The 17,617-nt window shown below is 35.6% G+C and overlaps 1 protein-coding gene and 1 pseudogene across 2 annotated transcripts in view; both read left to right on the forward strand.

The window, feature by feature from the left end:
* Positions 1-17,617, forward strand: part of Arhgap42 (Rho GTPase activating protein 42) — a 282,439-nt gene that overhangs the window by 163,866 nt on the left and 100,956 nt on the right. The window lies entirely within an intron of this gene.
* Positions 2,044-5,298, forward strand: LOC106008291 (DNA damage-induced apoptosis suppressor protein pseudogene; annotated as a pseudogene).

Raw genomic sequence — 17,617 nt, forward strand, 5'->3', positions numbered from 1 at the left:
TTTGCATTATTGTTCAACTATTTATGAACGAATTAAATTTTCCCTGAGCCTAATAATTAGATTATTTCCAACCTCTTTCTTATGCTTTTTGTCCACTTGTTCAAAATCATGTAAGCATAGGAAATTTAAGGTTTAGTACCAGAATTCATTATGTCCTATGTTTTCTCTGTTTTCAATTTCAATTATCCTTTCTCCCATTCTAGCAATGCTGTTCATTATGCGGCAAAATTATTTCTGTTCCTTTCCTCCTTCTGGCTGGAATACTACAATAGCTTACTAGTTGGTCCCGACATCCTCATTGTAGTCTCTTAGTAAAATTTTACCATCTCTAATCATGCCATTCTTCCAGTGATAAAACTTTCAATGGTTATTGACAAATAGTTTAATAGTGAAACACAAGTTGGACATACATGTCAGTATTACCTACCACTAGGCATAGTTATCTGTTTATCAGTCTCTGTTTATACCTTACTCTATCCATGTCTTTTTCCAAACATTCCCTGGAACATTTCTCATCCTTCACTTTTAAAAATCTTGCCTGCTCTCCATGGTTTATTTCATGTTGCAGCATCAAAAAGAAGCCTTCTTCATATAGGCCTTCCAAAACTGATTTTCTTTCTCTCTCATAGGATCCAGTAGTCCTTATACTTATTTCCTATAATAAGTAGTCACACACTGTTGTGAATTAGAGTTTTATTTGATTTTTCCACTAATTGTGAATAATTTTCATGTGAAGAATTAAATCAGAGCCATTTGTGTTCATTAACTCAGCAAATATTTATCACTCTTGTGATTGGCCCACATATGATAAGAATGGTATTGAGTAACATTGAGAAATTGCAATTGTAAACAAAAGAGAAAAGGATCTTTGCACTTAATGTCCCTTATTATCTTTTGTAGAAACGGACACTAAAGTAATTACAAATGCACTTAGGATTGTGATCCAAAAGTGCAGGACGCTCTGCAAGAGTGTGATTAATGGTCTTTGTCCAGAGGATCCAGAGATGCCTTCTGCAGAAGCCTTGGATAAGCTGAGACGTTAATGATGAAAAAGAAATAAGTAGTAGGTAGTAGGAATATGTTAGGAAGGAAGAAATCTTCCAAATATTCCAGAAGAGGGAACAGAAGGGGTATGAATAAAGGCCTCAAGGGAGAGAAAAATTCAGTTATATAAGAAGAAAGATCTCATATATTTAGAGAACAGAGGACCATGCAGGCAGAGCCCATTCATACAGCTTTATAAGTGGTCCATAATATTTTACTCCAATCCTAAGGATGGAACAACTGTAAGAAGGAGAGTGATGGTACATTTATATGTATAAATATTACTCTATGATATCTGTGCTGCCATGTCATGCACAGATTGAGAGAGACAAGACTACTTGTGGGCAAATCAGTTTGGAGGCTGTTCGGTAATAGCTTTACAACTAGGCAGGTGACAGTAGCTGTGGAGACAGGGTATATGAGAATTCTCACAGGGGAACCAGTAACAGGTGGGCTATATAATGGAAACTGAGGAATGGGAGGTTTCAGGGATGACCTCAAGGTTCCAGGGTACATGTCTGAGTGGTTGTGGATCTACTACTGAGATAGGCAGTGTTTGTGTTTGGATGGCAATGGTAGTGATTTGAGGTTTTATTAATAATTAATGAGGACTCACTTGAGCATTACCTGAGGAGACCCCTACGCCTTTGCCAAAGACACAGTCTCATTATATAGTTCAAGCTGGCCTGTCCTTGCACTTACTATGTACCCCAGGCTGGTCCTAAACTTTTAGCAGTCCTCCTGCCTCAGCCTGCTGAGTGCTGGGATTACAGCACTGGATGGCAGTGATGTGCATGCAAGCCTTCCTTGTCCTCAATTTTGCTCTAATGGAAAGCATTATAGAATCTTAGCAGTGAACATCATCCAGTTCCTTTGCAAAATCCACCTCCAAAACATGGGAAGAAATCCAATATGTAAGTTCTATTCAAGGCAAGAAGATTCAATCTCAAATTTTTCATTTCAACAACTTCAGTTATACCAGCTGTTCCATCACTGAATAGGTCACAATTTTAGCAATCTGAGCTCTGAGAGCAGCAAGTTCATTTTCAAGTACACAGATCTTCTGCAGTGCTGCCTCATTCACCCGTGCTGTAGTTTTCCGTGGAGGCTCTTCTTGGGACAAGTTTGGTCCCAGTGTAAACACATGACTAGAAAAAGAAAATTTTTTCTTGCCTCAGTACTTGCTTTCCAGAATTTGAGTTTTATATACCCGTCATGTCAAAAGTGCTTCTCTCCGGTAATCCTTGGCTTCAAAAGATCTAATTGTCCAAAATGTGGCTCTACTGGCGAAGCAGAAAATACAAGTTACAGATATAAACTTTCCTTAAAAGTTGCAGAATCAAACAAATTATTTGTCATTACAGTATTTGGAAGCTGCTTAGATGCATTTTTTTTGTCTTACTGCCACTGATTTGCACAGGTACATTCAGGATCCTAATAAAATTCCAGAAACACTGGACAGTGATACGACACAGGACCTGTTAACCAAAGCAGTTGAAATTTGCTTTGTTGGGAAAAGCTTTATTTTTGGAGTGACAAATTTTGAAAACCAATATGGACATGGTTCAGATTCCAGTAACTTCTTACAAAGGTGTCGTGACATAAGAACAGAAATCATAGCACTAGTAGCTTGCCAGATTATTCTGCCAGACCCAGGTGTTGCAGGCTTCACTGTCATTGGCTATTTCCATCAGCTTTTGCAGACTTCCAATTTGAGGAAACTAGACTGTAACTCCCAGGAACCTAACAGCCAGTTATTTTCTTTAGTTCACTCAAATGGTGATCTCACCAGCATACATGGTTCTGATAGAACTTCCTATTTTTTGGAGTCTCATAGTACAGATAATATTTCAAGATTCTGGCACCTACCACTTGAACTCACCTCTACTGTTTCACAACTAACAGATAACAATGATGTTTCAGCTTCAGAAAAAAGCATGGCCATTGCTACTTTTCACCAAAACAGAAAGTGTATGTCCTTTGCAAAGGCCACTGGTTCCAGTGATTGCCATGATTCCATTCAGGGTTTGTGGAGCCTTGTTTCGTATATGGACAAAAAAAGTACAACAAAAAACTTGGGTGAAGGACTTGGCTTACAAGCTAATCAACTGAGTGTAATTCACAGCAGTCATCATGAAACTAGAATTACTACATCTAATTTATTCCCTTTGAAAATGCAAGAGCCCCTTGAGTCAAGTAGTGTAGAATGCTTCCACAATGCAGTAGGAATTAAAAATGAGCATTCCCAGGATAAGCTACTATGTTACCAGCATTGTGATGTAGACAACACCACTAGCCATCAAGAGACATTTACCTGTTGTTTACCTACATCACTCAGACCTGAAGAGGTAACCAACAGTTACCAGGATTTTGACCCTGTGGTTTGGGATGATCTTCCATTATCTGTAAGCCTGGACAAGTTTCTGGCAATTGTTGAAAGTGAGATTGCTAAAACCCCAAGAAATACCAGGAATAAGAAACATAATATAGATAATGACATTGATAAATTCCATGCAGACTACTACACCAGGTTATCTGTGTCCCCCTGGAGAAGTGGAACACTATATACACCACCTGTAACTTTAACATAATCACAAGCCACAGACAAAGCAAACTCTAGCAAAAGTAACTTCTTTTCCAACTGTGAAGCAAATCAAAGTCCTAGTATTCAGGAGTCACAACCAGATAACACAGCAGATGCTGTGTCCATATGCAGTAATAGAACAGAGGCTGTCTCTGCAAACAGTAATGGAAGTGGTGTTTCAGAATATTCTCTCCGAAACACTTGTCTGTCAGCTCTGTTTCCATCTTCCAAAGATTTAGAAACAACTGTTACTATAAAGCAGACTTATCAAAATTCTACAACATAGAGATAAAATTTCACGTACCCCCAGTACTTCAGAGAATGACCATTTTTAGTATCAAATATTTTGATGGTCATGGAAAACAGCCACTTACAGAAGTGAACAAGAGGTTAACAACTTTGTGTTCTAAGACATACAACAATGTTTCTGGTCTTTGCAAATTAGAAAACAAACATTATATGTGGCCAAAGAACCAACGTGACAGTTTTACAATTTGTAGGAAACTTATATATCCTTTAGAAACTCTTTGCAGTAGTCCAGATAAAGTACAAATACATCAAAAGAAACATCATATGGGCATACAGATAATAATTTAACACAAAGCTCTCCTGGTTATGAAGGTAGCTACAATGCTTCTGCTGATCTGTTTGATGATATTGCTAAAGATACAGACATTACAACAGAAATTACAAAAAAATCAGAAGATATTCTGTTACAATGGGAAGCATCTTTGGCAGGAAATCATCTTGAAGAGTCTGGTTTTTCACTAAAATCACTTTCTGAAAAGTTCACTCTTCACCCTTGCAAAGCATGCCTGCCTTTAGGTATCCAAGAACATGTTCTCCTCTGCTTCATCTTCAGTCAGATTTGGAATATGATCTTGAAGATAGCCAAGACTTTGTTCCATGTTCATAGTCAACTCCAGTTGCAGGATTCCACTGCACAAGAACTCATGGAAAACATGGAACTTTCAAAAAATTACCTGCATTTTATGCAAATCTTAATGGTAACTATAAATAAACACAAATTTCTCCTGAAAATGACAAAGAGCAAGCCACTCCAAGTTGTCCACAAAATATAAAAATACCTAACCAGAAATTTAGAAGCCCTGTTATATCTGGTATTACACAACGAGAGATTTTTCAACCACTGTATTATTGCTGAGTGCTTTGAAACTGATGCTTATGAATGGGTTCCCCCTACCACAACAAAAGTGTTTCGTTCAGATATGCTTAGATTCCAAGTCATGGGTTTAAGGAAATGCCTTGCTGCCCATAATTCCCCTGGCCAAAAAGAGGTACCAAGAAAGAAACTGAAACATATCAAACAAAGAAATGATGTATGTTTCATTAAGAAGTCTAAAAATGTGTTTACAGCAATAGGTGCAAAACAGAAAACTAAATAATAACTGTAAAAGTTCAGGCCAGATTTCCAGAGTCAGTTTTTGGACTTGATTCTTTTTCAGAAAACTGTCTACTTTCTGTGTCTGAAGCAAAAAGTGCTTGGTCACCTGAGTAGTTTTCATAAAAATTACCCGAACCCAATTCCTAGACTTTTAAACAAAGATAAATCTTGACAATTTTGCCTCTAGTGGCACAGAAAGTATTCTTTAAATTTTTTAAATTCTAAATTTTGCACGCTTGAAGAATAAATAGAGAGGACTATGCTTGGTGCTATTGAATCTTTAAAATGTAATGCAGTTGTTTCTCCCAGTGTTTTATCCAGTATATTGTTATTTAGATACTTGGACACCTTATCTTACACTGTCAATTGTACTTTTTTTGTTGTTGTTAAATTCTTTTATTGGTACGTTTTAGGTATACAACACAATTACATTTCTCATTGGGAATTGTACCTTTACATAATGCATCTTGGTTCTTATTTTTTCCCCATTCCTAGCCCTCCCTTCACGCCCTCCACCCTTCCCTATTTACAAAGACTTTATTTCCATTTTTTCCATTTCTCAGCATTTTTCCTTTCCCTTCTTTCCTTTCCCCTGCCCCTCCCACTACCCCTACCCCTTTGGACCTTTTCTTCCTATTTTGCATTATCGATTATTCATTCTAACCGTTGGTACATTTTTAGGTATACAATATAATGACATTCATCATTGGAAATTTGCACCTTTACATAGTCTCTCTTGGTTCTTATTTTTCACCCTTGCCCAGCCCTCCCTTCAACCCCTCCATTCCTCCCTATTTACAAAGATTTTGTTCCTATTTTTCCATTTTCTCATATTAATCCCATTCCCTTCTATCCTTTCCCCTAGCCCTCTCACTTCCTTCCCCTTTGCCCCTTTTCTTCCTATTTCATATTACCCATTACACATTTTACTCCTTATTTACACTTTCAGTTTCTCACACCAGAGAAACTATTCGGTATTTACATATGTGTGTCCTATTTATTTCACTTAAGAGTATCGGCTCAATGTGCATCCACTTAGCTATAAATGTCTCTAATTTCTCATTTTTTATGGCTGAGTAGTACTCCATTTTATTAAAAACCCACATTTTCTTTATCCAGTCTCCAGTTGATGGGCATTGGGGCTGTTTCCAAGTTTTAGCTATCACAAACTGTGCTGCTATGAACATGGGCATACATATATCACTGTGGTAGGATTCTTTTAATTCTTTGGGGAGGATCCCCAGCAGTGGAATAGCAGGGTCAAATGGGACTTCCAGTCCTAGTTCTTTGAGGTATCTCCATACTGATTTCCACAGTGCTTGCAACAGTCTACACTCCCACCAGCAGTGGAGCAGGGTTCCTCTTTCCCCACAGCCCCGCCAGCATTTGTTATTGGTTGATTTCATGATAGCAGCCATTCTTTCTGGAGTGAGGTGGAATCTCAGTATTGTTTTCATTTGCATCTCTCGAATGACTGGTGATGTTGAACATTTTTTCATGTATTTATTTGCTCTTTCTACTTCCTTGTCTGAGAAGTATCTGTTCATTTCAGATGCCCATTTTCGGATTGGGTCTTTAAATTTGGGAGGTCCTGATCTTTTTAAGTTCTTTCTAGATTCGAGATAGTAGACCTTTGTCTGAGGAAGAGCAGGTGAAGATTTTTTCCCACATTGTGGGTTGTCTCTTCACACTGCTGGTGGTTTCTCTTGCTGTGCAGAAGCTTTTTAATAAGAGGAGATCCCACTTGTTGATTGTTTGTGCTAGTTCACAGGCAACTGAGGTTTTGTTCATAAAATCTTTTCCTACACAGATGTCTTCAAGAGTTCTACCTAACCTCTGTTCCAACTGGTTCAGTTTCTATTTTAATGTTTAGATCTTTAATCCATTCTGATTTTAGTTGAGTGGATGGCGAGAGATACAGGTCTAGTTTTAATCTTTGGCAAGTTGAAGCCCAGTGTTTCCAGCACCATTTATTAAAGAGGCTATCTTTCCTCCAGTGAGGGTGTTTGGCTCCTTTGTTGAAGATGAGATGGCTGAGTGTGTCTGGAGTTGTTTCTGCATCTTCTAATCTGTTCCACTGGTACTGAGGTCTGTTTCTTTGTCAGTACCATGCTGTTTTTATCACAGTAGTTTTGTAGTATAGTTGCAGGCTGGGGATTGTGATACCCCCTGCCATGTCTCTGTTACCTAGAATTGCTTTTGCTATTCTGGGTCTCTTCTTGCTCCAAATGAATTTTTGGATTGTTTCTCAAGGTCCATGAAGTATGCTGCTGGGATCTCAATTGGAATTGCATTAAATCTATATAGCAGTTTTGGAAGTGTGGCCATTTTCACTCTATTAATCCTTCCTACCCAGGAGCAGGGGATGTCTGTCCATTTTCTGATATCATCTTCAATCTCTCTTTTTAGAGTGCTATAATTTTCAGAGAAGAGGTCTTTGATTTCTTTCATTAGGTTGATTCCTAGGTATTTCACTTTTTTGGATGCTATTGTGAAAGGAATTATTTGCCCTATTTCTCTCTCAGTGAGTCTGTCATTTGTGTAGAGGAAAGCTATTGATTTTTGTGTGTTGACCTTGTAACCAGCTACTTGACTGAATTTGGTTATTAAGTGTAGATGACTTTTGATGGAGTTCTTGGGGTCTTCTATATAGAGTATCATGTCATCTGCAAATAATGACAGTTTGACTTCTTCATTTCCTATCTTTCTTCCTTTTATTTCTTTCTCTTGTCTAATTGTCGTGGCTAATGTTTCCAGAACTATATTGAACAAGAGTGGTGATAGTGGACGTCTTTGTCTTGTTCCTGATTTCTGTGTGAAGGATTTCAGTTTTTGACCATTTAGTATGATATTGGCTGTTGGTTTTTCATAGATGGCTGTCAATTGTACTTTAGTAATATTGTTAATTTTTCTCTTCAAAAATATTTATTAAAAATCACATGTACACCCAGAAATAAAGGATTTGCAAAGCAAAAGCATGAATGAATTTGAGGTTCCTCCAAGTCATCTAAGTGGAAACATTGAGCAAGCCAGCCTGTATGCAAATCTAGTATACATTTGGGAATTCAGTTCTCTAGATGCTCATTAAAATGTGAGAAGATCAGATTCCCCTGGGAAAGTACAGAGTGAGAAGAGTAAGACCTTTATAACTTGAGAATTCTCTCAAATTTTGATGTTTCAGGAATGAAAAACAAGACAGGAGAGCAAACTGAGAAGGAAGGGACAAAGAAAAGACAATTACAAGAATGTGGTGTGTCTCTTTTTGAAAAAGTCTTTTCAAAAATAATAGTAGCTGATTTTTATTGGGAAAACTATAGGCACTACTTTCACTGAACTATTATATAATCTGTGACCTAATTAAATGTTCACAATCTGAGGTGACCCTTAGTGTTCCACCTGCTTACAAATGAGGAAAATAATGAACTGTCCCTTCTCAGAACAAAGCTAGGCAATCAGGAAGCACACACCTGAGATGAAGCCATGTTATATAACATTTCATTTGCTTAATGTTATTTCTATAAAATTGAATTAAAGAGCTTTCCAAGTCCAGGATATTCCAAATTTTCTGGCCCATCTTAAAAAAGTGAATTATGTTTGTGTGTGGATTGCTGCTTTCTTATCAGGAAGTTTAGGTGAGCTACCATTGCAAGGCAGGCAGGGGCAGTAACACCATTTTATTTTGTTTCGTAAACATCTCAGTTTACTGGACAGACCAACAGAATGTTATGCCTTTGCCTTCTCACTGACAGTTTAACTTGTGGTTAAGTGAAACCAATGAAGTCTTGAACATAAAGATTATTCCTTTCTCTGGTGATTTTGTATATTTTATCTGTCTGAAGCTCCTAATACCAATTGTTTCTAAACTGCTAAGTAATCTTTGTTTAGTAAGGTGAAAAGTAGATTTAAAACAGTCATTCTCTTCTAAATTATATGTTTATGTCAGCTTTCTTTTGGTACTGTGAAACAAAAATACTCGAAGGTGTTTTGTTTATTTCTTATTGCTTTACTCTCTGCTTACTTAGGTATTTTCTTTTTTTATTGTATATCCTTTTATTGGTATATTTTAGGTATACAATATAATGACATTCATCATTGGAAATTTGCACCTTTACATACTCTCTTGGTTCTTATTTTTTCTCCTTCCCTTGCCCTTCCTTCTACACCTCCATCCCTCCCTATTTACAGAGACTTTGTTTCCTTTTTTCATTTTCTCATATTAATTCCATTCCCTTCTTTCCTATCCCCTACCCCTTGCCCTTTGCCCCTTTTCTTCCATTTCACATTATCTATTATACTTAGACATTTTCTCACTTGGTACATAAAGTTAGTCCTACAAACGATGCTCTGCTGCTTTTCACAGACTGTTTAGTGGAGATTTTCCATAAGCATTTCTGGGGAGATCAGCCAGCTGGGAGAAGGCAGGGATGTCAGTCAAGTGTAGAATGTTTCATTGCAGTCAGAAACCTCTCCAGCTTCTCTACACGACACACAGAAATGGAAAACGCTGAGTCAAGTGGCCCTTGCTTCACAATCAGATGCTGCTTTAACTGAAGTGGATAAAACTCCATGGCCACAAATGTTTCTTGTGTCATGTGCTGTGTGGAGCTTTGAGGTACATGATCCTCTGCTGTGGAAACTGAGGCACGTACTGAGTTCCCATTGAGGGAAGGGGACATGGTATGTGCATCTCGGATTGGCCTGGAAGAAATTAATGATAGGCTTATCGAGTTACAGGTCAGAAGGGGTTGGGTCTTGCTTTTTAGATAAGAAGAATCGTTTATAAACAGTTCCATGGTGTATTTATTTGAAGGTTGTTAGTCTGACAGAACATGAAGATGGAACTGTCCGGCAGGGCAGACGTATTATGTGTGTCAGAGGATTGGACCTAGCGCTTGGTTTCTTTAAATTATCTCATATTGCTAGTTTAAATTCCAATAAGTGAATGAAAGCAGGTATGCAGAGCAATTAATGCCAACAAAAATTTCCCCTATATTAATTTATACAGAATAATGTTATTATAAAGCAAAATAAATTGTAGCCTGTTTATGGATACTTTTTAAATTTTTTAATTTTTATTAGTACATGTTAGCAGTGCATGATTACATTAATCATGGGGAGTTGCCATAAATGAACATAATACATCTTAATTCTTTTTCATCTTCTTCCCCTCCCTTCCCTTCTTTTTATTTTTCTTTTTCTTTTTGTACCAAGGATCAAACTCAGGAAGCACTGCCACTGAGCTAAATCCCTGGCCACCCCTTCATCTATTTTTTATGGGTACTTTTAGAATAAATTGACTGCTAGGTTTACATGACTGTATTGAAAATCTGTTTGCTCCCTGAGGAAATTGATTATAAGTCCTATCAGCTCTTTTCACACTTGCTCCTATATAAATTCTCATTCCAAAACATAGGTAGAGCTTCATATCTGAAATCTTAATAAAAGACAAGGCATTATGGCAACATATGTATATATAAAAATATACCAGACTGTTACATATTTTTGGAAATGAACTGACTTTAATGAGGTTAGGGCTCATTCTCCATAGACTGCACAGCTAGTTGATGGCACAATGAGGACCAGAACTCAATTCCTCTGTCCAGCAGTCTGCACTCTTTCATGTAGCTCTTTAGAAGATTCTTTTGTAAAATATTTCATTTTCTTTACCCTTAAAAAATAATTATATAAAATATATCCTAATTATAAAAATGTTTCAGAAGTGCCCAAACATGCCCATTTCAAATGAAACCCAGTTAACATGTTTTCCTTGATTTTGAAATTCTCCTGGGTTCTGGGATTCTCATCATGTAGTAGGTACTTAACATTGACTTATTTCATTACAGATAAAAGAGACTTGAGAAATACTTGAAAGATATGTTTTCATTTCTATTAGAAATGTTTTTTAAAACAGTGTTTTTCATTTGTAATAAGACTTTTAATAGAAATCATATGACATTCCTGCATGGTTTTAATACAGCAATAAACATAATATTAGTCATTTTAAAATAGAACTTGATTTTTTTACATAGGTTTCATGTTGAAGACTATAATAGAACCCAATAAATCTTTTCCTTTTGTTCTGTCCATAGTAGGATTAGTTTTGTCTCCGAATATTTGTTTATTGTTTTTTAGACATGTCTTGCACATATTACTTGTTTAGAAAGAAATTGTCATAAATCTTGTCATAACCTTAGATTTCCTATGTCAAAAATATATTGTCTCAAGAAATGACTTAGAAGATTACAAATTATAAATTATGAAATTATAAATTTTTTGCTCCTCAGCTGAATTATTCGTCCAATTTAATGAATGAGACTTTAGACTCATGATGAGGATAATCCAGAAGAATATGGAACATGGAGTCAGAGTGTGCATTTAGTAGATCACACCTTGCTTTTGCTTCTGTTGTCAACAGGCCCCATAAGGAATGGTCAGGAATCATTTTGCTGCATCTCTGTCCTCTGCAAAGATATTCTCTGGCAAGGACTCTATTGGGGGCTGAATTCTCTCAGTAAACTGTAAGCCATTTGATAGTTATTTTGAAAATATCTGTGATTCCCTTTGTTTTGAAAGTATCTGTTAGTAGAACCTGTAAGAGTTGCAGGATTATTGATTTTTATTTTAAAAGATTTTTTAAATTAAATTTTTGTTTAAATATTACATGGTTTCCCTTTATGAGAAACCCAGAATTTAAAGAGCAAAATAAAAGATAATAAGAAACGAAAGAAAACCTTTGATATTTATTATTTAATTATCTTTTTAAACAATAACATTTACCCTTTATAACAGCAAATCAAGTATTGCCCTAAGCACATTACATGCAAAATCATTTAATTCTCTTAACTAGTATATTAAATGAAACCATTGGACAATTATATAGATAAAGAAGGTGAAGCACAGAGAAGTTATCAAACAAGTTGAGGTAACTTAACTAATAAGAAATGAGTCAGATTTTAATTATTTAGTTATGAGACAGGGTCTCACTACATTGTTGAGGATGGCCTTGAACTCACTATTTAGCCCAGCCTGACCTCAAACTCAAGGTGATTCTCCTGCCTCAGCCTCTGAGTGCTGGAATTACAGAGTTGCACCACCACAGTTGGCCAGAGTCAGATTTTAAGCAAAGATAATTTAAAGCGTATAGACCTTTAATAATACCAGTATGTGTTTTGTGCACAAAAAATATTAGCTTGTTGGGTTTTTTTCTTAAAGACAAAAATGAGAGCTCACTTGAGGAGTGAGATTGTAGTGTTTTATAATAAATAGCAAATTCTATGTTGTCGGTACACCAATTTTGAAATTAAAACTTGACACTTAACTAAAGATTAACTAAAGCTGGAGGGGAATGGGAAAAAAAGAAAAAGCAAGATATGTCATGAACAGGTACAAATTCCCTACGATGAATATATATATATATATATATCTCCTATACACACACATATATATAAGTATAAAAGTAAATATAAAATATATAAAGTATATATTTATATATAAAAGTATATTTTATATAAGTATATATAAAGTATATATTTTATATATTTTATATATAAAAGTATATTATATTAAGTATATATAAAGTATATATTTTATATATATAAAAGTATAAAAATAAAAATGTTTGACCCTAAAATATATATACAAATTCCCTATGATGAATATATATAACCCAATATATGTCCAGTAAAATAAAAGGTAAAAATGTTTAATCCTAAAATATATATACAAATTCCTTATGATGAATATATGTATCTATATATATATATCTATATATCTCCAATAAAATAAAAGTAAAAATGTTGAACCCTAAAAAAAAGAAAGGATAGTCTGGTACACAGTGAGTGCTTAATACATGTTGAATAAATAAATGTTCCCCCAAAAAGATTAACTAAATCTAATTACCTTTCGTGAACCTTAGCTTCCCTATATGAAAAATGGAGAAAGTAATAAAACCATCTTCATAGGACTGATGTAATAGTTTAATTTAGACATTCATATAATTTGCTTAGCACAATTTCTTCCACATACTAAGTAGTAAGATGTTAATTGCCTTTATTTTGCAATTGATAATTATTATTATTAGGTGCTTTCTGCCATCATAAGGAAATACCACTGCAAAATCGATAAGGTCCTCATGCATCTAGGTTAGTTTATCTTGTTTTGTTCCATGGAAGAGGCAAACTTGTGTTGATTATAGATATTGTACAATAAGTCTGGCATACAGGGGTACCTAGCAAGGCCTTTCATGAAAATTACTTATAATTAAGAGCATTAAACAAATCATGCAGCACTATTACATATTAACATTCTTAGAATGTAGAAGGAATCATCATTTCTTGAATGACTGAGAAAGATGGAGAGGCAGTGTCAGCAGCTCAGAGATGAACATGTGCTCTAGCTGGGACCTGAGTCCCAGTGTTTTGGTACTTTATCTAGTAGACTTGACACTATACCATACCTGCTTCTTTCATGGAATGTAAAGGTTTTTTTGTAGTTCATGGTGTGTTCGTATATCCTTACAACAGTCTTATGAAGTATCAGCCACATGGACCCCATTGCTGACATTGGAAACACAAGCTGGATGACATTCTCTGGAAACCAGAAGTCAGTATTCATTTCCATTTTTGACAGGTGGTACCATACAGTGTCTCTTTATGTTAAAGTATTAAGGTTTTATAACAGTCATTGCAAAATTTGAACTGCACATGAAGTTAGGATTTTTAATAGGCTTTGAGCTTTAAAGTGGCTTAAAGCTGTAAGTGGCAGATATATATATATATATATGTTCACAAAGAAAAGCATTTGTGTCATAATTTGGGTATACTTAAATTATAGATAAGATTATCACTATTTTTCCTTCTAATGATTTGTCATGTTGGTGGCTGAATTCCAATACCTAAGAGACATTTAAGCTTTCCATAATATTTTTTTTCATTACTGGGGACTGAATCCAGGGCCTTCACACTTTGCTATATCCCCAGCCCATTTTTATTTTGACATAGGGTCTTGCTAAGTTGCTCAGAATGAGATGAACTCGTGATCCCACTAGGGATTATAGTTGTGTGCCACCATACTGGCCCCACAAATTTAATTTTATTGTAAAAATTTATTTTATTTGTAAAAATTTTATTTTTACAAAAGATCCTTATGCTATATTTTTAGGTCAAGTATGTAATTTTAAAAATATTACTATTTATAAGTGGTATATATCAATTATCACTGACTGGAATACATTGAAACCTTGCTAAAACCATTATTAGAATCTGCTGAGAGATGCAGAGTGAAATCTTTTCATGTGATAAAAATTTTAAATTCTTCAATAGTCAGCCCTCTTGGGTGAGAATCACGCTAGTTTCCTTGTAAAAAAGTCTTTTCTATAACAAGTCCAGTTATTTATAGTATATCCAGTGGAGTGAATTTTCTAGAGCTCTTACACCTGGGAAGTTTGGGGATCCAACAGGAGCATTTGGAAGACTGGTACAGTAAGTCCCAGACCTATAAACATTTGAGTTGTGAACTTCCACAGATACGAATGGACCTTGGATTTGGTTTTTTTTAATGCTTTACATTGTGAAAGTTTACAACTCAAATGTTTATAAGTCCGGGACTTACTGTATACATTTTCTAGGTAGTTTAAGGGAATGTGGCATCCCAGGCAAAAGAGAAGACTGGAAAAGAAAGAGATGTGTCAACAATTGTGATGTGGCTTAGAGGCTTGATAGGCACTGCTGTGATTGTAGCTGCTACTTTTATAAATTTTTTAATTTTTAAAATTGTTTGAAGATGAGCCACATTGAGAAATGTATTTTACATCACAGTTTAGTGAGCATACGTACTAGTAACATACTTCTGTTACTCCATGAGATATATTCTGGTATTTTCTGTTGTATTCTAATCTATTTCATTAAAACAAGTACTTGTTGTAACTCAAGAAACTGACTGTATAACCCATCAGTGTGCCATATATTATAACACATGGTCTGAATAAACAGGCTAGAGCTTAATATGTGCATCTATTTATATATGGAAGGCAAAGGTGGAATTAGAAATGAGGTAGGAAATAGCCAATTGGGATAGAATAATGGAGGATTTTGTGCTGAATCAATGAGTTTTTATTTAATAATAATCATACTAGTAATGATCAATATATAGTAGATATTGTTCCCTTGGGGCAGACAGTATCCTAGGCAGCTCATATATACTTATTTATTTAATCACTATGATAATACCATGATATAGTGCCTATTATTTTCATTCTTTTCTTTAAATGAGTAAACTGAGCCACAGAGAAAGTAATATAAATTGCCTAGGATTAAGTAGCTAGTAAGTAGCAGAGCAAGGATTGAGCCCAGATAGGACCATGTTCCTAAGTATTCATCTGGCCAATGGAGTCTTGGATGGGCATCTCAAGAAGACAGTTTATGAGCAGTGTGAAATGCTAGCATTAACGAATTAGCTACCCGCCATTGATTCATCAGTCTTTATATTGGTATTGATGGTAAATTTTGCCTACCATGAGGAAGCTGGAGGGCCAACATTAGGCTCTTCTGTGAACTCCATGGAAAAGACAGGATATTCCCAGGATCTGTAATTCACTTGATGGCACCCATTGTGAGCTTAGAGCAAAGACCTTTGTGATCTGACATGGGCCTGAGCTCACCCACTTGTTCTTCTGCTGTTAAGATGTTCTAGTGACTAAGCATTGTATAACCATGAGTAGAATGGGTTTATTGCCCCATCCTTAAATTCTACTGTTGTCACACTTTCTAAGGAAGCATGTCAGACAGGAGGATGAATCCTTGTCCTCTAATATTATTACAGTTCTTCCTTGGCCCCCCCTCCCCCCGAGCAATCAGCCCAGTAAAACACCCAGGTCCTACTGGGCTCTTTTCTACCTCAAGATGAGTTTTTTGTGCTAGAGTTAAAAATGACATTTGTTTCCTCTGATGATATAAAAAGTGTTAATTTTATGTTTAAGACAGGGGTTGGCACGTTGCAAGCCAAATCTAGCCCATTGTCTTTTTCTGTGTTGCCCAGGAGCTACAAATGAGCATTATACTTTTTAAAGTTTTTTTATAACTAAAAACATAATTTGTGTCATGTGCAAATTATTTGAAATTATACTTCAATGTCTATAAAGTTTTATTGGAACCCAGTGCCACCCATTTGTTTACATGTTTTCAGAAGTTGCTTTCCCATTTCAGCGCAGTCAAATGGTTGTGTAGGTAACCATGTGGCTCATCAAGTATAAAATATTTACTGTCTGCCCCCTTACAGAAAAAGTTGGCTAAGGTCTGAAATGAATTTCAGATTTTACCTCTGCAGTGTAACTTTTTTGATATCTCTGACTTAATATTGTTTTGAGGGTTTGGCTTCTGTTTTAGTCTGTTTTTGTGTTGCTATAACAAAATACATGAAGTTGACTTACAAAGTTGTTTTCTTGGCTCATCATTCTAGTGACTGAGGGATCCAAACTGCATTCTGCTGGTGACCTGGTTTTGGCCTCAGTTGTGTCACAAGATGGTGGAGTAAAGGAAAGGGAATTGGTTGCATGCTGATGAAAAGCTAGAGATTCAGGGAAGGTGTCAGGCTTGCTTACAGCAACCTGCTCTCTTGAGCTTCCTGGGGCAGTGAAAAGGGACTCTTGAGAGAAAAATGTTAATCCTCCTAAAACCTAATCACTTCTCACCAGTCCCCACCTCTTAAAGGTTCAGTCACCTCTCAATACCACCACACTAGGGACCAAGTTTTCAGCACATGAATCTTCGGGTAACAGATTAAAGTCATATCCAAAGCATAGCAGTTTTATTTTGTAAAAGCACAGAATTTATAGTGAGATAAACTCAGGTATGAATTTTAACATTGCAAGTTATATTTGTTACATGAACACAAAAATTTTTAATTTCAATTGTATGTATTTTCATAGAAATCTTTTAGCTTTAAGGGAAAATTTAAAATTTTTAAGGCAAAATTTAAATATCAATACTGGGGATTGAATCCACCTTTTCACTGAGCTACACCCCAGACCTTTTAAAATATTTTTTCCCTTTTAAGACAAGGTCTCACTAAGTTGTAAATTCCCCAGGCTGGGCTTGGATTTGTGATCTTCCTGCCTCAACCTCCCAAAGTGTTGAGATTATAGTTGTGCACCATCATGCTGAGTTTAGATTTAACTTTATTTTGTTTGTGTGCACCCTTTCTTCACTATGAAGAAACTTTACTATGAAGAAACAATCAATTAAAAATGGAAAAATTTGGACCCATTAGTTATTCAAAAGTTTTGAAATTTCTGTTTGTTTGTGTAGACTCAGTCATAGAGAACGAACGGTATGTTTCCAACTGTACAAATATATTGAGAGAAATAAGGTCTATCATTTATATTCATAGTAGTAAATAGCTCTCGCTAATTCTATTCATAGGTTTAGTTTAATATAGCTTCTTAGTGTTCTACATTTTGAATCAGTTTTGTGTCTTTCTCTTCTGTGTACAGTCAGCATTGATCTGAAGCCCTAAGAGTGCTCTCCAGGGACCATGCAGTCCACGTTTGCATGGAGAGCCTGGTGATTTACTGACTCTTAGTTGGAATG

Source organism: Heterocephalus glaber, unplaced genomic scaffold (assembly GCF_053883595.1).
Source record: "Heterocephalus glaber isolate CG9 unplaced genomic scaffold, H.glaber_assembly_v1.0 deba00001429, whole genome shotgun sequence".
NCBI lineage: Eukaryota > Metazoa > Chordata > Mammalia > Rodentia > Bathyergidae > Heterocephalus > Heterocephalus glaber.